This window comes from Equus quagga, chromosome 9, assembly GCF_021613505.1.
Source record: "Equus quagga isolate Etosha38 chromosome 9, UCLA_HA_Equagga_1.0, whole genome shotgun sequence".
Taxonomy (NCBI): Eukaryota; Metazoa; Chordata; class Mammalia; order Perissodactyla; family Equidae; genus Equus; species Equus quagga.
The window spans coordinates 110,036,695-110,060,589 of record NC_060275.1 but is presented as its reverse complement, the minus strand read 5'-3'; positions in this window follow the sequence as shown (position 1 = coordinate 110,060,589).

The window sequence follows — 23,895 nt, the reverse complement described above, 5'->3', positions numbered from 1 at the left end:
ACCCTCCACCCCCCTTTCCCCTGATAACCACTAATCTGTTCTCTTTGTCCAAGTATTTAACTTCCACGTATGAGTGGAGTGATACAGAGACTGTCTTTCTCTGTCCAGCTTATTCACTTAACATAATACCCTCAAGGTCCATCCATGTTGTTGTGAATGGGACAATTTTATCCTTTTATATGGCCGAGTAGTATTCCATTGTATATATATATATATATATATATATACCATATCTTCTTTATCCAACCATCAGTTGATGGCACATAGGTTGCTTCCATGTCTTGGCTATTGTGAATAATACTGCAATGAACATAGGGGTGCATGGGTCTTTTTGAATTGTTGATTTCAAGTTTGGGATAGATACCCAGTAGTGGGATGGCTGTGTCATATGCTATTTCTATTTTTAATTTTTTGAGAAATCTCTGTACTGTTTTCCATAGTGGCTACACCAGTTTGCACTCCCACCAGCAGTGTATGAGGGTTTCTTTTTCTCCACAACCTCTCCAACATTTGTTATTTTTTGTTTTGGTTATTTTAGCCATTCCAACAGGTGTAAGGTGATATCTTAGTGTAGTTTTGATTTGCATTTCCCAGATGATCAGTGATGATAAGCATCTTTTCATGTGCCTACTGGCCATCCATATACCTTCTTTGGAGAAATACCTGTTCATGTCCCTTGCCCATTTTTCGATTGAGTTGTTTGGCTTTTTGTTGTTGAGTTGTGTGAGTTCTTTATATATTATGGAGATTAACCCTTTGTTGGATATATGATTTGCAAATATTTTTTCCCAATTGGTGGGTTGTTTTCTGGTTTCAATCCTGTCTTCCATTGCCTTGTAGAAGCTCTTCAGTCTGATAAAGTCCCAATTGTTTATTCTTTCTATTGTTTCCCTTGTCTGAGAAGACATGGTGTCTGAAAAAAATCCTTTTAACACTGATGTCAAAGAGTGTACGGGCTATATTTCCTTCTAGAAGTCTTATGGTTTCCGGTCTTACCTTTAAGTCTTTGATCCATTTTGAGTTTATTTTTGTGAATGGTGTAAAAGAATGGCCAATTTTCATTCTTTTGCATGTGACTGTCCAGTTTTCCCAACACCATTCGTTGAAGAGACTTTCTTTTCTCCCTTGTATGTTCTCAGCTCCTTTGTTGAAGATTAGCTGTCCATAGATGTGTGGTTTTATTTCTGGGCTTTAAATTCTGTTCCATTGATCTGTGTGCCTGTTTTTGTACCAGTACCATGCTGTTCTGATTACTACAGCTTTGTAGTATGTTTTGAAGTCAGGGATTGTGATGCCTCCAGCTTTCTTCTTTTTTCTCAGGATTGCTTTAGCAATTCAGGGTCGTTTGTGGCCCCATGTGAATTTTAGGATTCTTTGTTCTATTTCTGTAAAGAATGCCATTGGGATTCTGATTGGGATTGCACTGAATCTCTAGGTTGCTTTAGGTAGCATGGACATTTTAACTATGTTTATTCTTCCAATCCATGTGCATGGAATTTCTTTCCATCTCTTTATGTCATCATCAATTTCTTCTCTTGAGAATTCTACCAAACGTTCAAAGAAGATTTAATACCTATCCTTCTCAAACTAGTCCAGAAAATTGAGGAAGATGGAGCACTTCCTAACACATTCTATGAAGCCAACATAACCCTGATCCCAAAACCAGACAAGGACAACACAAAGAAGGAAAACTACAGGCCAATATCACTGATGAACGTAGATGTAAAAATCCTCAACAAAATGTTGGCAAACCAAATACAGCAATATATTAAAAAAATCAGACACCACGATCAAGTGGGATTTATACCCAGGACACAGGGATGGTTCAACATCTGCAAGTCAATCAAAGTGATACATCACATTAACAAAATGAGAACAAAAACCACGTGATCATCTCAATAGACACAGAGAAAGCATTCAATAAGATCCAACATCCATTTATGAAATAAACCCTCAATAAAATGGGTATATAAGGAAAGTATCTCAACATAATAAAGGCCATATATGACAAACCCACAGCCAACATCATACTCAATGGGCAAAAACTGAAAGCCATCCCTCTGAGAATAGGAACAAGACAACAGTGTCCACTCTCACCACTCTTATTCAACATAGTACTAGAGGTTTTGGCCAGAGCAATTAGGCAGGAAAAATAAATAAAAGGAATCCAAATAGGCAGTGAAGAAGTGAAACTCTCCCTCTTTCCAGACAACATGATTTTATATGTAGAAAACCCCAAAGAATCCATTGGAAAACTATTAGAAATAATCAACAACTACAGCAAAGTTTCAGGGTACAAAATCAATTTACATAAATCAGTAGCATTTCTATACCCTAATAACTAACTAACAGAAAGAGAACTGGAGAACACACTCCCATTCACAAATGCCATAAAAAGAATAAAATATCTTGAAATAAATTTAACCAAGGAAGTGAAAGACCTACACAATGAAAACTACAAGACTTTCATTTGAATTTTTTAACTTAGATAAATGTTTACATTGAAATTTGGGTTTTCTTCTGAAGAAAAATATTGTATGATTTGACAATTATTATTTCTGTTACACTCTATTCAAATGAGGTTTTACAATTGATGATTTGGGGAAAAAAAGAGCAATGGTCCATTTAGAATAGAGGTATTTGCACCTGTTGGAATGACAAGATTTGGTTCAAATGGGCTCAAAGTCCTTGTATGTGAGGGGGAAATCATTTCTACCAGAGGAAAAAAGAAAAGACTGGGAAAAAGAAAAGAAAAAGATAAAAGAGAGGAAAGTAATAAAAAAGAAAATCAGATATGGGTCATTCATACAGGGAAAAAAAATGGCCTTATGTGGTAGGATTATTTTTCACTCTTTGCTGTGTGACTTGACCAGAATAGAAGATGTTGTGCACAAGGAACTTAAAGGAAAAAAGAGAAACCTATCTAAGAATAACTCGTAATCAGGAAATTTTCATGCTTTTCTCATGAATGGAAAGATCTGGTACTGAAGTATTATTCAGGCACACAGAAGGAATTGACCAAAAAATTTGAAAAGTCAAGGTGAGCTGATACTTTCAAACCTGAGAGGGAAATGAAGAAAATTAAATTACAGGAAGCAGCAATTTATTAAAGTATAATTTGCAGTAGTAGTATTTTTAAACATATTTGCCTTTCTGTATAATTTTCTGTAACTGTTTCATTTTTCTTATAACTGCAGTATTTTAATACTATGCTCATTTCTTAAATAAAGAACTATAATATGCTTTTCCAAACAATAATTAAGCGGTTAATTACTATATCTCAGTTAGAGTTACTATGGGAGTGTAGTTGCTGTACTATGATGTTATGGTAAAAAATGTGCTGTTCAACTCTTGACAGCAACCCTAATTATGAAACAATCAGAATTGCATAAACTGCCTCAGGGGTACAAATTATTCAAATACAAGACTAGGAAGAAAAAAACAAACATTATGCAGATAAGTTCTGTTCTAAAGCTGAAAATGCGTATAGTGTAGAAAAATTGGTATGCAATACCTAAAAGCGGCAGAAGTACAGGGCATTCCTGGTCTCCAAATACATCATATTGCTGCACTTGGTGCATTTAACCCGTCAGAGTCAGTGTATCAAGGTCAAGTTATGAGAGATGTATTTCGACAGCTATTAACATCTAGTAAATGTCCAATAAACTTTGAATTACTTGCAGGAAATGTTTTCTCATAAGAAGAGCTACTATTTATTATGAACCATGAAGTGCTTTACTCGTAAACTACAATTAATAGTAACAACAATCCAAGTATAATTATCCTTAGTTTAGAGATGTGGGTTTTCATGGAAGCAGGGAAATAGCCATGTGCCCAGAGACAGAGGTCAATTGCACATTTTTCCCTCCCCCAGGCCACATAAGATGAGGTCTGGTCAATTCCTTCAGGTCCCACATCAAGCAACTCCTTGCCTATAATTTTGTCTATGGCATCACTATTAAGTATAAGTCAGAGTAAGCTGTGTGTTCAAGACCCTCCCATGCATCCACCCAGCACTCTGCATTCTCCTGATCTCTTGATCGATGTCTTTACCAGGAGGTCTGCACCTTTGCTAGGGTCTTGAAGCTTCTCAGATCTGAAAGCTCATTCAACTTCTCTAGAAAATAAACCAAGGTGACTAGAGGAGGGCATAATTCTGGGTCTAAGGAAGTCTACTGAGCCATCTGTGCTTGTCCTACAACTTGCCTTTCTGAAACATGCAAATGTTTTACAACTCAATTGAGACTATTAATTTCTGCTGCAGTGACTGAAAAACTGAAGAAGTGGTTATTGATGTTGGAGATCCATAAGAATATATTAATTTTTCCATTATTCTGAAAATTACATTATCTTAGACAGAGACACTTTGCCAATTGGTGAGATTCTTGAGCTGTCAGTAGCCTCCTCAGGAATTCATTTGTATCTCCACTGAAAAGGAGATATTGTTTTGTTCCTGAATTTTTATCAGCAGTGTTATTGATGAGGATTATTTTAGGCTGGTTACTTTTAAAAACTACAGATAGAAGGAGGCTCTGAGGAGTGGAATTTGCTTGCCCTTTGATGAGAGACATTTGCATTTGTGAAGGAAGTCTCCATCTTTGTAGGTGTCTCCCTCTCTGTACCAGGAAGAAGGGGGGATGACCTTATCTCTAGAAACTGTTAATGGGGACGGCAAGGACTTAAGTCTTGTTTATGTGCTTGTCTGGCAACCTCGTGTAGCTGACTCCTCCCACCACCAACATCCTCCGGGACGCATAGGACATCCTGACTTAATCTGGTCTGATTCTTATCTAAAAATTATAGGACCACCCAATAACCAGACCCCACCTGCACAGACACCATTTTAACAACTTTTTTATATATTCTTTCCTTTGTCTTGTAAAGAGATAACTCACATACCTACGCCTTAAATTTAGCCCTACCCTCAACCCATGATTGCAGCAGCTCTTACTGCCCATGGGTCCTGTCTCCATGCTATTCTACACTATTCTCTGAATAAAAGAGCATTATTGCCAGAGCTTGAGAGTCCAAGAAATCTTTCTTTCAACTCCTCGGCTCACCGACCCTGCATCATTATTACTAGTGGAAAGTGAATGAGTATAGTCATACAGACTGGTATGCTATCCCTGCTTTTCCATTTACTACTTGAGTGACATGAGGAAAGTTACCTAATATCTCTAGGGTTAAGTTTCAGCATCTGTAAAATGATACCTCCCTCACAGGATTGGTGAGCATTAAATGATGGGTAATACATGAAAGAATCTAGTACAGGGGCTGTCATATCCTTTGTATACATACATCTTCATTTAACAATTAATATTTTATTATATCTTGTTGGCTCACCTTATTGTTCCAAACAGATGGAAAGGTGATGGAGAACTCATGTCTTAAAACTCTTTCATATCTCCTGCGGCACCTAGTATACTGCTGGACTTAGGCATGGATAAACTCCCAGGAATTGACAAATCCATACACAAGACAGTGTAACAATTCGGAGTCTTCCCCATCACTTGTGTGTAACAATTCCCTTCTTTTCCATCCCTTCCATGGACTTCTGGGAAGTGACTAAAAGAAGTTACAGGGCCAATGACATGGGAAATAATATAAAAGGGAAACTTGGAAAGGGGGAATTTGGAGAGTTGCAGTGTTCAACAGGCCAGGCTAACATTGTCAGCTCCCAGAGGAATAATCAAAAGAAATCAGGTGTTTAAAGGGTTCCAAGAGAGGCAGGCAGGCGGAACAGCAGTTGGGTTCACATGCTCCGTTTTGGCAGCCCCAGCTTCACTGGTTCCAATCCCAGACGCAGACCTGCTTACCTCTTATCAAGCTGTGCTGTGGCAGGCGTCCCACATATAAAATAGAGGAAGGTGGGTGCAGATGCTAGCTCAGGGCCAATCTTCCTCAGTAAGAAGAGGAGGATTGGGAGAAGATGTTATTTCAGGGCTAACCTTCCTCAAAAAAAAAAGTCTCCAAGAGTGCCAGCCCCATGGCATAGTGGTTTTGTCCAGCACGCTCTGCTTCAGTGGTCTGAGTTCACAGGTTTGGATCCCAGGCATGGACCTACACCACTCATCAAGCCATGTTGTGGTGGCAACCCGCATACAAAATAGAGGAAGACAGGCACAGATGTTAGCTCAGGGCTAATCTCCCTCGAGCAAAAAAAGAGGAAGATTGGCAATGGATGTTAGCTCAGAGTGAATCTTCCTCACCAAAAAAAAAGTCTCCAAGAGCCAGAGAAGGGTTGTGGAAGGGCATGCCCAGGTGAGTCTTCAAGTATCATATAAATGTGTCCAGTGAAACCTCAGCCCTGATACAAGAGGCTTCTGGGGACACAAAATGACAGTCTCTCACCTCAGAATCTCTTTTTTTCCTTATTAATTGACTTTCTCAATTATCCTCATAAAAACTGGCAATATCAATCACATTCTGAAAGATAGTCAGTATTAATGGCACAGTATTTTAAAAGAAGTGAGGAATCTGAGATACATTGATATTGCTTTCCTTCTTCAGGGTCACTGAAAACCTGAAACTAGAACCCAGATGGTTTCAGCTTTTTAGGTCAAATTTCTCTTCATCAGTTTAAGTGTAAGCTATTAGTTTGGATGATATTAGTACCAGAAAAACAATTGCAAGATTTAAAAATGTTCTTAACGATTTGAATATATGTGTACACACACACACACACACATCCCTGTGTATACATATATGTACATACACGCACACATATATACACACACATACATATAGATGCAATATATATACGAATGATTTGGAAATAATCAATTATGTTTTCACAGTAAATATAATAATCAGAGATAGGAAAATAATAGCCACTCTAAATCACGTGGTGTCAGTATTTATTTGTGTTTAAGTAAATAATCCAATTCCAATGAGTTACTTTACTCAAATATACTTCACTGGTTTAATTTCTGCATATTTGTTTCAAAAATAAATTTTAAAAAATATCAAGTAAATTACAAAACCTTTTTAATGTTAAAACACAAAAATAAAAATGTCTTTAAATTTGATAGCTATTTTTCAGAAAGTTTTCATTTTATTTCAGAATCGGTCTAATTTACAGTAAATCACCCTTAGCAAACTTATAAATACAACAAATTTAATTTCACATATAAGTGATTGTTATGTGATATCTTTAAAATCACCCTTCTACCATACTTTTTGATTCTTTAAATAGAAAAAAGTCATAAAGTATATGAATCATAAATCAACTATAAATTATAATTTTCCTTGGTAGGTCACAATCCCATCGTTCACCCTCTTTCTTCCCCAGGGGTGGCTGATACAAATATGAGGAGAAATGGCTCCCCCTGCAGCTGGAAAAAGTAGGGAGAATCACAGGTTAGACCTCACGCTTTGTGAAAGGTCTAACTTTAAACTGTTCTCTCTTCTACAGGGCAGGGACCACCACCTACCCACACCACCATCATATCTTTACGGGTCTCAAGTTCATGTATGTACATAATCACCAAGCATCCAAACTTAGTGTATTTCTGAAGTGGGTGTAAGCTTCAATTGACCACGGCCATAACAAGCTAATTAACCTCTGGACCACTTTGAAAAAAGTCCCAGAGAAGTTGGGGGGAGGGAAGTAAAGCCCAGACTGAGTTACTTAATCCCCAAAACTTCCTCAAATTCTTTAAATTTACTATTCTTAACTGAGGACAGAGCTAATGTCTGCATGTAACCATTTGCTCTCTGATTCAGGGGAACATCAAGAGAAACTCTCCATTAGCAGATGTTCTGCTGTTAGAAATTCACTGCAAAGATAGCTTAAACCATGGAAATTTGCAGGAAATGTGCTGACTTCTAAAAAGGCACATGAAGCCGAAGGAAACTCTTCATTTGTTTGGAAAATTTCCAAACACCAAGAGATATTCATTTTAATGAGTTGTCAGGAGGTTTTAAGAGGTATAAAGATCTGTGCATTGTCACAATCTGCCCTTCCTCCATGTCTCTCCATTCTTCCAGAGCTTGTGCTGATGGAAATAGGAGTTCTTTCCTTCGGGACACTTGTTTTGCATCTTCTTTTGGTCAGTAAAAAAACAAAAACAAAAACAAAACATATACCCCCCCCCCCAGAAAAAAGACAGTACAACTCACAAAACTATAAATTGGTTACAAAAACCTCAAACCTCTGCTCTATATTTTTTTTTTGCATAAAATTTACTTCTGCTTTATCCTTTTATGCCTTGAAATAAAACTTTCATGACCACCCTTTCCCCATTGCCTATGTGAAAAATCAGACTATGGATTAAGACCCTCACAGAATTGAACTAGATCCTTTGTGATTAATTCCTAGAATTGGCTTGAATTTTACCCATATCATTCTCGCTCTTGGCACTTTTAACTCAACTCAACAATATGCATGAAGCACTTAGGGTGTGTAAAGCAGTATGAAGGAGTCAGGGAAGTGCCTGCCCTTACAGCAAGAGCAATCCTGCAGACCACCATTGAGCTAACTCCAAGAGCACAGAGGCCTTCGTATGTGGGACTCCAGTGGAAGGCCGGAACTCTTCCTGTTTCTGTCAGGTTGCTCCGCATCCCTCCCTCCCCTCAACTCTCACAGCATCTCCATCACTCTGTACTTTGGACTAACTGGACTACTCCAGTGTGTCTTTATCTGTGTTCGTATCAGTCACCTCAAAGACCCATGACTCCAAGGTCGTTCTTCATTCCTTGAAGGTTATTCCCCATTTGATTCCACAAACTGCCTCTTCTGATCCCATCTCCTACCCTCCAGCTCCTGGGATTTGTGCCCCTGAAGCTCTAAATCAGTCACCAACCATTTCCTTTAACCACAGTATCTTCTCTGAAAGCCCCCATCACCATCACGTTCTTAATTTAACTGAAACCTGGCTCCTCCTCAGGACGTTGACTCCTCTCCAGCCCTCTTGAGCAGGCTGCTTGTCTCTCACTCTCCGTGTGCTATGGGGTCTGGAACTGGAATGAGTGTCCCTCTTCTTCTTCATTATTATTTCCAGAACATTGTCCCTCCCTTCCCCATGGAAACTCCCAGCATTGAGTCATCTCATCAGACATCTTGCCCCCCCATTGCAGTCATTTTCTGTGCCCACGGGACTCTACATTCTCTCTTGCTAGAAGCAATTAGCTTCTGACTACTGTCACTCTTTCCCAAAACTTTCCTATCATAATTTAAAACCCACGTTTCTCGTCTTTCCAAAAACCTGAACTTTCAATTCCTTGAATTCTTCTCCTCTAAAGATCTTCCCTTTAACCTCACCTTGGCCACTTACTTCCATGGTCATACTTCACTGTTACCTGAATTTCAATAATATCACACACCAATCACTACCTTTTAACTTTTGGCTCACACTCTCTATTAACCCAAATCTAGTATTATGGACCAAATGCTTGTGTCCTCCCAAAAACTTCATATGATGAAGCCCTAACCCCCAATGTGACAGTATTTGGAGGCGGAGCCTTTGGGAGGTAATTAGGTTTAGATGAGGTCATGACAGTGGAGCCCCTATGATAGGATTAGTGTCCTTAGAAGAAAAGGAAGAAAGACCACAGCTCCCTCCTTTCTGCCATGTAAGGACAGAGCAAGAAGGCAGGCTGTTTGCAAGCCAGGAGGAGAGTCCTGACCAGGAATAGAATCTGCAGCTACATGGATCTTGGGCTCTCAGCCTTCAGAACCATGAGAAACAAACGTCTATTGTTTAAGCCACTTAGTCCATGATATTTTCCTATAAAATCAAGCTGACTAAGTTATCCAACAATTCTTCAAACCCCCCGGGACCTGCAATCTACTGACTCAGCCATCTGTCTACTTTTCCTCACCCATAATGTTCCCCTTTCTTCTTTCCTTAAGCACTTTAAGTCTCATGTTCAATTATCATAGTCACCTGCCTGCACCCACCTTCATCTCTCTTACTCATTTCCTGCTTGTGTCGTCAATTTCTTTCTTGAACAAATTTACATCACATTTTGCCTCCACCACTCCATAGAAACTGTCTTTCTTGAAGTCATCATCAGTCTCTCATTTCTAAATCTAATGGTCGTTGCTGGATCTTTATCTGCCATGACCTATTAGCACATTTTGACAGAATTGATCCTCACTTTTTCCTTGAAACAGTTTCTTCTCTAGGCTTCCAGGTCACCTAATTTCCTTTGTTGTCCTCATCTCTCTCTCAATCTCCTTTGCTGTCTTTTTCAATCCCCAGGTGGGATGCATTAATAAATAAAATAAGCAAAAATCTCTGTCATTAGACTCTAGTGGAGGACTCTAGTAGAGTCATTGGACTCTAGGGAGGAAATAGGCAGTGAAATATAAACACAATCAATAGGTTAATTGTATAGTGACTTACGAGAGGTGATAATTTCTATGGAAAATAGAGCTGAGCACATGGAATCAGAAGGGTAGAGAGTGGTTGTGAACATCAATAGTGTGGTTAAGTCAACCTCCTGAAGAGGGTACCCATGTGAACAAGCACATAAAAGACAACACATCTAGGGATGAACTAAGCGTTGGGGGGAAATTCTTAACTAAGAGTTGAGCATTTGGATCTAGACATACAGGTATAGCTGAAGGAATTGAAAATGAGCAAAGGGAAAAGTCAAAGAAGAAAATGGAGAATTTGTAATAGTGAGATATGGAACTGGGGCACCCTAAATGATTTCCTTAGGTTGGATGTCATGAAGAGTGTGGTGAGATGGTTCTTTATTTCCCCTAGTCAGACTCCCAGGACAGCGGACAAGGCACTGTGAAGACCACTGAGAACTTTCATTTTGGCTTATGCTCCTTCTAATATTAATTGAATGCTTTGAAAATTATCACTGAACTTGCTTAAGGATATCCAGAAAGCCCAGATCTGTCTGCACAGTAAGGTAATTAAAAGAGGAAGAATAAAGCACTATATTCTGGACAAAATTAATATTGCTGAAGTTTGCTCTTTCTAAAAGAAGCACAGCTGACTTTAGGGTGTAAGGTCAGTGGGTCTTAGAGCCCTGGCTTTGATGGACTTCTTATGTCTCTCCATAGCAAGCAGGAGTAAACTTCATCTATTCCCTGCCTGGGTTGGTGTTCTCCAGCATTCATCCAGCAGTGTTCAAAGGTTCATTACCTGTCTGTCGTTGTGGGGCTCAAATGACACTGCAGTTAACGTTTTCAATTGCAAATATAGTTATCATGGAGGACAGAAGATGGTGTCCAAGGGAACTGGAATCTACATCTTGTTAATGGGGCTCCCTTGAGACTAACTGCAAAACCATAACTGCCAATGGATCAAATGAAGGAAGGGTGGATGCTGAAGTTGCCTTTTATTTTTGAGTATCCACTCTCAGGGCCTAAGAGACAGAGATACAAATACCAACAGGCCAATCAGACAGTTGACTTACATGTTTTGCATTTGGGAATGTGCTAATTGTGGAAAATTAGAGGCCTATCCTTGATGTGTTACAGTCCAGTGAGAGATTTAAAAGTGAGCATACTAAGCACACTACAAGCACAGAACACTACAAAAGAGGTGTGTACAGAGAATGGGGAAAGCTATAATCTGATGGAGGACAAAAGAGAAAAAAATGACACAGAAGATGGTTTTGACAGGGCTTGAAGACTAACTAGTTCACCAGGGAAAAAGACAAGAACATTCCAGATGTGTGTGTGTGCATGTGTGTGTGTGTGTGTGTGTGTCTAGTGAAGGGGGTGGGTGTGGTGTGGGAAAGTTGTAAGTACAGAGACCAGAAAACCCACCACTAGAGAAAAGTTAAAGGGTTTACCAAAGCTATTTTCCATATTTAGCTTCATTTCGAAAATATTGTATAAAGGGCTTTTCATAGATAGGTGTTTGGATTTTCTTTTAAAATTATGAAAATATTTTGATGCATGTTCAAAGACATTCCATGCAAGTGTTAATAATGTGTTTCCCCAAAGTGAGTAAACTTGTAGAATTTGAAACAATGTTCAGCACCGAAGTTTCCTATCTTACAGAGCCCAGCTAGTTAGAGAATGAACTCCGTTCCAATCCATCTTGTCTCCCACTTAGTCTGGTTGATAAAAGGCAAGACACCAATCAGGAAAAAGCATAACTATCCAGTGCTTTAGGGAGAAATATGGACACCTCAGCAAGAACATGAAACCATTATGGAATAACTTGAGTTTGGATGAGCATAGGTCAAAAACATAACTTCTTGGAAAATGTCATTGACGTAGAAATCAGACTCTATACTGTAGAGATATAGTTCCCTAAAAAGTTTCAAACTTTATTTCTTTCAAGACTGAAATGTTAACTATACCTTTAAATCTATGCTATTTAGATGCATGAAGTCAGAATGTTCAATAAAAACCAATTTCAATTGCGTAAACATATGTTCTGCCTCCATGTCCTTCAGCGTTAATCCAGTTAATCAAGGAAGGTGACCTCCAACATCACTGAATCATCTCTCTTCCTCCTACAGTCCTCCTACCTCTAGTGGAAGTCTTTCTCCCTTTCCATTCATTTTCAGAGACTCATCTTCAGGTGAGCAAAGTGTGCAAGTCATATGGAAGGCAGAGCAATAAGGTGGTGAAAAGCTGGTGTTTCTGGATTCTGTAGACATGGATTTGAATCTTGGTCTGCTGCTCACCTACACGTGACCTTGAAAAGTGACCTCATTCTTCCAAATTTCAATGTCCTCTTCTGAAATGGAGGTAAAAACAAAACCTACTGGGGCCAGCCCCGTGGCCGAGTGGTTGGGTTCGCGCGCTCCGCTGCAGGCGGCCCAGTGTTTCATTGGTTCGAATCCTGGGCGCGGACATGGCACTGCTCGTCAGGCCGTGCTGGGGCGGCGTCCCACATGCCACAGCTAGAAGGACCCACAACGAAGAATATACAGCTATGTACCAGGGGGCTTTGGGGAGAAAAAGGAAAAGATAAAATCTTTAAAAAAAAAAAAAAAAACTACTTCATAATGTTGTCATTACAAATAACTAAAGTAAATTAAAAATTAAAATTAAATGAATAAATAATAATGTATTTGACATATAAATAGTCAATAAAATTTAAATATTATTATTGAACTTATCATTACTTCTAGACAATAGGCTAGGAGGAAGTTAAAAACAGCACATATGAATTTACATGAAAAATATTAGATAATATCTAAAAGCTATAAATAAAATGCATATTTATGTTTTTCTGCCTTCTGCAATTGATATCTAAAAGCCACGATTTTTTTTTTTTGGTTTGCATAAGCTATTAAACAGTAAGCCACTATCCATCCAATACTCGCCACTTGCTTCACGCTTCATTGCACTTTAATTGACATTTGTTGTAACAGGCATCCAAGATGGAAGAAGGGATAGAAGGGACCCATTTTGGAGGGTGGAGTATGACTCTCTCATGTGGCATTTGTGTGATGCAGCATTATTTATCCTTCATTTCTCACCTGGTGAAAATCCACAAAAATAGAAACCACCAACACATTCTCCTTCTTCCAACAAACTGCCTACACCTCCCCCAGAGTCATCTCTATAAATGCAGAAAGAAGTTTAATCCCCAATTGCAGATCCGTTGTCTGATTCTGTAGAATTCAATTTAAACTCTTTAGCACAGCATCCAAGGCCATTCACAAACCAGTGCTATGCCAGCTTTACCTATTGCAATTTCCAATCACAAATGAAAGACTCTAATCACCCCATACATCAAAATTCCTTAATCCAAGTATGCCATGCATACTCCTATCTTGGTTCATGCTTTTCCTCTTCTGACAGCACCTGAAAAGATTGTTCCTTGACCTGGTAAAATCCACGTTGTGGATCTTCTTCTTTGACTGCCCTATCTCAGGTTGTATCTGATTTTGTCCCCTACTGTACAGGCCTGGCTGATAGACCAGAGTATTAGGGTGGAAAGCAGAGGGAAATATTTCTTGCTTTTGGACTTTGTACTTGAGACCAAAGGGAAAATACCAAAATTAGTGTCTTGGCCTGAGAGTCAAATTTTGGGGGGTCCAATCTACTTTTCCATATACCAATAGATATATTTCCAAAGACAATAACATAAATAAGTCACAGAGGGAAAAGTTGCGGGGACGTAATGGTCAGGAGCCATGGTGGCTGAAAACACAGAGCTAATACAGGCTCTAGGAGGTAGTCAGATTGACTCATGGAGGCAAAACTTGAGATGGAGATGTGCTGCCCAGCTTCCTCTTTGTGAAAAGACTTGTTGCTGGCTACCAGCAAACAGCTTCCAACTATCAGCACATCAAGTTTTTTTCTCAGCTGCAAAGAGCTTCCTCACCTAAGGAATTTTGGAATCATCTTTGACTCCTCTCTATCCATTACACCCCTCGTTCAACTGACTGACAAATGCAGTCATTCTGCCTTTAAGATGTATCCAGAATCCAGTCTTTCCCATCACCTCCACCATTGCCATCTTAGTCTAAGTCAGTGCTTCTTGGCTGGCAGTGATTTTGCCTTCCAAGGGATATTTGAAAATGTCTGGAGACATTTTTGGTTGTCACAACTGTGGGGGTATTCCTACATCTATGAGTAGAGGCCTACGATGCTGCTAAACATCCTACAATGCACAGAATATCCCCCTACACCAAAGAATTATCTGGCCCCAAATGTCAATGGTGCTGAGACTGAGAAACACAAATCTGAGCCACCACTAGCTATTACTTGGATTATTTCAATATCTTCCTCCTGAGCAGGTCCCTGCCTGCCTCCTCTTCTATCCTCTTCAGCCAGAGTCATCCTTGCAAAATGTTAATTGGTCCAGAGCATATCACTCTCAACTCTAAGGCTCCTCATCACATTTGTAATAAAATTCAAAACTCTTGCCTTGCCTCCAAGGCTCGCATGAGTTGGCTGCTGATGACTGCTCTGACTCTCCTTTCCAGCTCTCTTCCCTTCTTGCTTCAGCACTGTGTTCAAGCGGTCCTTATCCCGCAGGCCTTCCATGACTACTCTACCTACAGTTACACCCCTCCCCTCATCACCCATCATTCTCATCCTGCTGTATTTTTCTTCATAGCACATATAACTACCTTACATATTATAAATCTGTTTGCATCTGTTTATTGCTTATCCCCCACACTAGACAGCTGGGACTTTGCCTTCTTTGGCCCCCACTATGTCCCCAAAACCTCCAACAAGGCTGGCACATAGGAGATACTTCACTCAAGTGAAGCTACTTGCAGCAGATTTGTAAACCTCTGTGTGGGTGAGTTGGGTTATTTTAAAGGGTGACTAGGAAGGCATTGCAGACTGGTAGAACATAAGTTTCCCTCTATAGGCTCCTAGATCATTACTATATGGCATTAAACTATTAGTTTATACATTTCTTTCCATCATTCACTACAGATATTTAGGGTTTGTTTTTTTTTTTTAATTCTATGTCCTACAATATCTGCATTCCACTGTTGCAATTTTATATATTTCTATCAGTCACATTATGACAGTGGTTATTTCTATAAAAAATGTTCTATCCAAAAGAGAGACCATGGTTATTTTCTATAGTTCTACGTCTTTAGCAATTCTCCTTTTGAAACCATCTTCTAATATGTAGTATTTTCTGAGGAACTTTGGAGAAGTAGAGCAACATACCATCCTCATTTGCAAACAATTCCTTATTTTCTATGAGCTCTTATATTCTGGGTAGTGGATCTGAGATTATTTCCTGACTAGAATTATGCCATCTATCTTTCAGTGCTATGAGTATATACTAAGGCCACATTCTCCATCTATAGTCTCCTTAAAGCTTCCCCAGTCTTCTTTGTCTCTCCTTTATCTTTCTATGTCTTTAGACTTTGTTGCTCAATTCCAGGACATGTACAGTGTCAAAAGAAAAATGTAAGCAGGCAAGAAAGACTTTATTCAAGCTATCGCAAAAGGGGATAGAAACTAACTGAGCTCAACTCCACTGAAACAAAAGGCAGGATGGTCTGTAAGCACTAGGGGAGCTGGTGGGAACCTGCTAGAGGGCATTAGGGGTGAGTTTGATCAATGGGATGCATTGAGCACGTAGAGTTATTCCCCAGTTTCCAAATGGTTTTCACTGTAATGAGGCCATCTGTGTTTGCTAATTGACGTCCATCAAAGTTAGGCTCCTACCCTCCCACAGAGACTGGAAATACAGACGTGGAGGTGCTCTCTTACTTGATGTTTAAGTTTCACAGAGACGGTTTCCAGGTCCTTCAGAAAGACATTTCCTGGGTTGTAAAACTGGCAAAAGCCTGGGAGATTTATATACATTTCAAAGGACAGAGAAAGAATTTACAATTGCAAGTTTTTGCTAAAGAAAATACTCTAAGAAAAGGTAGGTCAGGGGCCTATAGTCAGGAAGAAATCTGCTTAAAGTTTAGCCAAGCCGAGGGGAACATTAAGGCTGCCCTGGTCAACACTATCATTAGAACAGCCGCAGGTGCATACATGTCAGCCATTAGAGGTGCTGAGTAGAAGACTCCATTGTTGAATTCTTGTCCCCTTTCCATAAAATCATCCATCATTACACTTATGTGTTGGTGTGTGTATGGGGTGGGGTTGGGGGTCTTTATAAAGTACCATTTGGGAATTTGAAAGGGTTGTTGTTGTTTCTCCTGTTTGCAATGGACTGAACATTTGTGTATCCCCCAAAATTCACATGTTGAAATTCTGATTCCAATGTGATGGTGGGGCCTTTAGGAGGTAGTTAGGTCATGAAGGTGGAGGCCTCGTGATGGGATTAGTGCCTTTATAGGAAGAGGCCAGCTAGCTAGCTCTCTTTTGGCCATGTGAGGCTATAAGGCAGTCTTCAACCAGGAAGAGGGTCTGACCAGAACCCAATTGTGCTGGCACCCTGATTTTGGACTTCTGGCCTCCCAAACTGTAAGAAATAAATGTTTTTTGTTTAAACCACTCGGTCTATGGTATTTGGTTATAGTAGCTTGAGTTAACTAAGACACTGCTGCAGGCTCCGATGCTGCCGTATTTACAGCTATATTATCTTCAATATTATCATCAATAGTATCAATAACTGGCCTCCAGTAGTGGACTGCCAGACCCCGTTTAGTGATGATCCAAAGCATACATTTCAAGGATGACAACAACCCCCCGGTTAATTCCCTCTCCTCTACTGGACTGGGACTGTGTCTGAGCATATTGATTGCAAAGTCTCAATGGAATATAAAGGGATCCCCCTGAAGCACCACAGGTCTTGCATCTCATGAAACTACGTTCAATTAGCTTTCTAAAATTGAAAAGTCACTGCCAATTCTGTAATTTAAGTAATTGAATGCCTGAGGAAAGAAGGGCCAGTGCAACGGAAAGGAAACGCAGACTGTTCTCTCGCTTTAGTTGAGCCAGTGCTCCAGAGCCAAGATAGTGGTGACGTACGCCCTCATGCTTCTCCAGAGAAGCCAGCAAGATCGAGACCCCTCAGTTTGAGAATACGGCCTCTCGGATTTCATGGGGCACAGAACTAAGCCAGCTAAGACTTCAGTTGCTGACCTCATTTCCTACCTACTCAACAGGAAAAGTAATATACTCTGTTCTTCCAAATTAATCTTCTAAGTCATTACAAAAAATAAATCTCATGCAAGCGGATCTTCAATGTAATGACAAAATTAATTGGATAAGGATGAGGAAGAGAGGTCCTCGAGATCGTAAGAAAGAAATGAAAGGCAATACACCAGAGGGAGAAAAAAATACATGTATGTATGTGTGCATGTGTATATATATGTATATATATATATGTATATACATATATCTTTTCTTATAACCCCAGTTCGTAATCATTGTCACTTAACGCATAGAGAGAGCACTTTTCACCATGACCTAATTAATTCTCACTACATCCTTCTCAGAGATACCCACCTCTCCAACACGTTCTACCTATCCATGCGGAGATAAAGCTGGGTGTTCAAAACACACTCGTAAAATGATAAGAACTGGAAATTGAATTAGATACTTATGTTTCTGTCTGCTCATTGAAAATTCAGATTTTCATTTTAGAACGCTTTCTGAGATTGGACTTTCCCAAAGCTCACTTCCACAAAACGGTAAAATTGACACCAACTGGGATGACTTCAAGTCAGCAGAAAATAAGTTGTTCGATGAAGATGTGAAGAATTTTGCTGAATATAGAGTTTCCTATCAGAACTTTTATTTATATCTGTATTTATTTATATTTATATCCATATTCGTCCTCTTCATGAAAATAGCAATAAACCAGTTGCTTGTCAATCCAACCAAGTATATAAATCGTCTATTTTCTTGCTGGTTCTCTTCCCCGATAATAATGGCATAGCATTTAAACATCAGCTGTACCATCACCTTAAATGGAGCGACAGCCATGAGCGGCAAAATCAGAACAGATACACATTAGGGATGGCTTTGAGGGTCAAGATTTCACTGCACTTAAAAATTATTTATTATCTGTAACAAGATACTAGCTACTAATCATATCCAATTACATAACTTACGTAAAGGAATCAAACTCTGCCTGGGCTACCAAATTTAGTTTCTATCTTAAGTCATAAACTCTATATTAAATTATATATAATGTTTAAAGAAGGAATACAGTCTCACGATTCAAAAATAGAAAATCTAAAAATGTATTTTAAAAATGTCCCTCCAACCCTTGTCCCAAATCCACCCAATTCCCACTGCCATCTTGTATCACAACAGATAATTGCTATTATTAGTCCCTTTGTATCATACCAAAGTTTCTTTTTCACATACTCACTACTGATTTTAATTTAATAAATGCTTCTCTGCTTAAAAAGTTGGTGTAAGACAGAGAACAAAGCAATATTTCAAGAGAAGCAAAAACTAATTGGATGACAAAGCATTCTTTTATTAAAGTAGATAAACTTTTTCCACATCATTTTTTTTCTTAATGCAGCTGAAGCTTTATAATTCTTATTTCCTAGTACTCTATTTTTAGCAAGCATTTCAATCAAGAAAGATGCCCATTTGTCTCCAACAGGTAAATTGGAGTTTGCCCAATAATTGTGAGTCATACCTGAGGGGTAATCTATTTTCTGGCTAAAAAGCATAAACAGAAAAGAAATGTGCACTGTTATTCTCTGTTGTAGCTTTGGTGTTTCACAGGGATGCTAATTAATTAGAAAGTGAGACCTTATCAGACCTCTGAAAAGTCCTTTGAGGTTTCGTCTCAAAATAGAGTCCTAACTTTCTCAGTTACACTAGCAAGTGAAATTGCAACTGCAGAGGAGGTAAAGAAATTACTAGTAATTATCAACTGAACTGATATTAGAAGCAAAACTGCTATAAAAAGAAAGTAGGACAATTTCATACTTCACTGTCAGTAAATTTTTATTGGGCCATGATTTGATGTCCTATATTTGTTTAAACCCCACTCTTTAAATAGATATTGTCCCTGACTTGCAAAGAGTTACAATCTGGGTAAAAGTGTGAAAAACTAAAATCAGTACAAAAGTCTGATAACCACTTGCCAAAGTTAAAATACGTGTCACAGGAACACTGTTCTTTTCTCAATTAATATTCGTCAGCTATTGCTGTAATAACCTTGTGTAACAAAGCACCCTCGAATTCAATGGCTTATAACAAGCATTTATTTTTCTTCCTTATACTTCAGCAGGTCTGTTAGGATGGCTCAGTTTAGGCTGTTGGTCAATTTAAGCTGTTGGCTCTATCCTGCAGGTTGAATTCACGTCTGGATCATGCATCTCTTCCTTGTCCTTGGGCCAGTGGCAACCCGGGGCATGTTCTTCTCATGGCAAATGGCAGAAACACAAGAAAGCAAGGTAAAATAACATCATCATTTTTAAGTCCTCAGCTTGTGTCACATCTCATTGGATAGTATAAGTCATATGGCCAGGCTCAATATCAAAGGAGCAGGAAAATATGTTGTGCCCACAGTGAGAGGACACTGCAAAGGATCCTGGCAGAGGCGGTGGGTCCAGAATTTATAATAAGATAGTGAAGAGCTGGGGGCAATATTCCAATCTATCATAGTGGTAAAGAAAATTAGCATGATATCTGCAAAGGTTAAAGAGTCTTTAGCAAAAGTTTGGCGTACCTTGACCATCTAGCTATAGGAAAATACCAAGAATTGCATATAGGAAGCCAAGTTTAGGGTAAACACCACCTTGGTCTGCAGATATATTTACACATTTATTTAGGCATTTGTTCTTCCAAAAACTGCTGTTGTTGCTGTTTGTTGTTGCTGTTCCACTGCTATCACTTTGTTTAGTGGCTTTACTGAACTAAGCAGTTAAAGCCTGTTTCTTAGTCAGGTGTAGCTAGTAAAGTCTCTGCTTGGCTAGCTTAGTGATCAGCTAATGATTGGACAGAGGTTTCCTCAAATTCCTGGAACCAATAAGTCTCCCAGCCTTTGCTGAGTGTCTCTGTATGTGTCTGGGGCAGCTTCCGCAGGCAGTTTACAACTCTATCTTAGCCTTCACTTCCTGCTTGCAAAGACCCTCAAGGTCAACCAGAGATGAGAACTTAAGGTCTTGTTGGCTGTATCCTGAGCACGCACATAGCCCTATACATGGGCATGGCCTTCTAGAGTCCCTGGAATATGTTGAAGCTTTTCAAAGCCTCTACAAACATGTAATTCCTCAACTTTTCCTTTAAAATATTTTTTGGTCAGCCTGTTGTTTGTTCCAGTGTTATCACCACCACAGGCAGCTATGATAGCAAATAATTGTGCTCTGTTTTTGACAAACACTCTTGAGAAAAAGGCTATTTGCATTGGGTAACATCTAAGTCAGGTCAAATAAAGATAAGTCCCGCAAGTGGAGTTTCCCAGGTCAAATCTTGACAATTCTCTGGGATTGGGGCGTAAGAGGAGAGCCAGCCACATTCTACCCCTCCTTGCGGTTGTTAGTCTTCTGTTTTTCACTGTGATGGTGGAGTTGCTGGTTTTCAAGGCCCCCACAATGCTGGCAAGAGGGGCATAAGAACAAGTTAAGTTAAACCATAACTATTAATCAAAATGTCAAAAGACAAAGACAGAGAAACAATCTTGAAAGTAACAAAAGAGAAGCAATTCACCATGTGATAGGAATTCTCAATAAGAATAACATCTGATTTCTCATCAGAAATAGTGAAGGAGAAAATAATGTAGTGGGATGACATATTCAAAATGCTGTAAAAAAGGTAGTCAAATAAGAATTCTATATCCAGCAAAAATATCTCTCAAAACTGAAGGAGAAGTGAAGACATTCCCAGATATAAAGCCCCTTGCCCACTTTCCAGAACTGAATCAATTTGGATCCAGAACCCATTGCTTAAAAGGACGGCCAAGTCCCCAGGAAGAAGGTCCCTGCGACACCACAGCATGCATAAACCATAATTATCCCCCTACTCTTTCCACAAAAGGGCCTGTAGCCATTTACTCAGGCAACTGCACTGAGGAAAAAAGAATACCCAGGTATTTTGAGGGCTATTGGACACAGAATCTGAGTTGACAAATTTTATCCTTGTCAGTAGAACCTAGCCACATGAATACTGTGATTCCCCCTAATTAAGAAAAAGTAATTGAACCAATAATAATTAGATCTTGTTCCTCCGACTGGGTCTTAGGAGGAAATGTCATGAGGATTAGTCATTACCTCTGATGTAACAGCCTTGGAAGAAGACCAGTCAGGCTTGAGCCTGATTCTAAGGTGTATATGTGAGGGACCCAGCAGAGTTGGGAGGGAAATTTCTCAGCTAGACACTCAGTTTTCTGCTTCAGATGATACTCTGTGCCCCAATTTAAACCTAATGACTTTCCTGTACGAAGAATTCAAACAGAAACAGAAAAACCACTGCAGCTAAGCATGGTGCCAGAGTCCGTTAAAGTCACACCCATCTCCAGTCACACCCACTCTAAGAGAGCACTCCTTAACCACGCAAAAGGCTTACCTTAACCTACAAGTAGGAGACATAGGGATGATCAACTCAAACCTTTTTCTTCTCTGCCCACAATGTCCCAAAATATTCCTCTTTCCTTTAAAAAAATTTAAGTAGTTATGAAATTTCAGACACACACTAGGGAGAATTTCAATAAGCCTGACTTGAATTTTAGAAGTCAGTCTTTGAGCAATTCTATTCCACTAATTGAATGAAACTTAAGCCCTGTTGTATTAAACTGGTTGTGTGGGGCATTCAAGAGGATAAATGAGGACCTCAGTTCCGAATAGACCAGCTTTTACATACCTTACAAGGTCATATCTTTGCCAAGTTGCCTATTACCTTTAAGATTCATCCAGAAAGTTTCCATGTAGTAATTGGCACTTGATCTGGGCCTTGGGAAATATGTAAGATTTGAATGGGTGGAGAAAAGATGGAAGTTTTACATGAAAAGGGGAGAATATGGGAAAATTTACAGAGTAAATTTAAAAATTACAGGTAAGTAATTATTCATTAGACCATTGGATAAGGATGAGGCATGACTGATAGATAAGATTTGGGAAGGAAATGTTTTTCAATTTTCTAAAGGTTATATTTTTAAACAAATATTTGCTTTTTAATTTTATTTAATCCTTACAACTAAGGTAGGCAATGTTTTAAAGATAGGGAAATCGGAAGTCCAAGAGGCGAAATAAACAGTTCAGATCACACAACTAAAAAGGTTGGCAGGCTCAAGATTAAAACCCAGGTTGAACAGCTAAATCTGCCCCATACAACCTCCATGAAATAAAGATTCAGGGTAAAACCAAAAAACAAAATTCAGGGCCACATAGTAAAGACCTTCCATTGCTAGATAAAGATGATAGAGAATTTTATTTTGTAGTCAGAAGGCCACCAAACTTCTGTGTTTCAGGAGTGCTGATTAATGTAGTGTGTGCTTCTGATGGAAAACATGGTGATTAGTTGGGAATGAAATGGTGGTATTCAGGTGAGAGGGTTCTGTCAGAACCGGGTTCCTCCTCTTGTCTCCTTGCATCACCCTGCTCCCCTTTTCCTGGTGGGGCCAATGGAAGCTTCCCAAAACACGCAACCCACAAATGCATTTAATTTCCCCATAACTGTCTTTTTGTTTTTCGTCAATCAGGCAAAGGATACCTTGGAACTATACTTTTTGTCTTATCTCCCTACCCCCTTCACCTGCCTTTCTAGTGCAAGTTATTCTGCATAGATTTCTAAATATTTTATTATAGACTAGCAACTCCTACAGTTTAAGAGGTGTTGTAAAGTATCTCTAGCTATAGTTTTCCCTGAACATTTGAAATACATTTGCATAAAAGAGAACCCAAAGGACACATCCATCTTCATAGCAGCATTATTCACAATAACCAAGGGGTGGCAACAATCCAAATGTCCATCAGTGGATGAATGGACAAAGAAAATGTGGTATATACATACAATAGAATATTATTTAGTCTTAAAAAAGAAGGAAAGCCTATCATATGACATCACATGGATGAACTTTGAGGCCATTCTGTTAAGTGAAATAAGCTAGTCACAAAAAGACAGATACTGGATGGTTCCGCTTATATGAGGTATCTAAAGTAGTCAAACTCATAGAAATGGAAAGTAGAATGGTGGTTGCCAGAGGCTGAAAGGAAGGGAAAATGAGGAGGTGTTGTCCAATGGGCATAGACTGCCAGTTTTGCAAGATGAAAAATTTCTAGAGATCTGTTACACAACAATGTGAATAGAATGAACCCTACTGAACTGTACACTTAAAAATGGTTAAGACGATAAACCATTTATGTTGTGGTTTTTTTCTCACAATTAAACATTTTAAAAGATTAAAATGGAAAAAAAAAATCCACAGCAGCATATCTTTGAATAACTGTTTGGTGATTAAACATCTTGCCAAATAGGAGAATAAAAAGTTCTTATTAAGCAAAAGAAAAAATTAATAAGTAAACAATAATAAAAGAGAATCCAAGGGAGCTGTTGATGGAGCAGAGCTTGGCACCTGCCTTGGGTCCACGAAGGCGCCTGATGACAACCTTAGGTGTGATGAG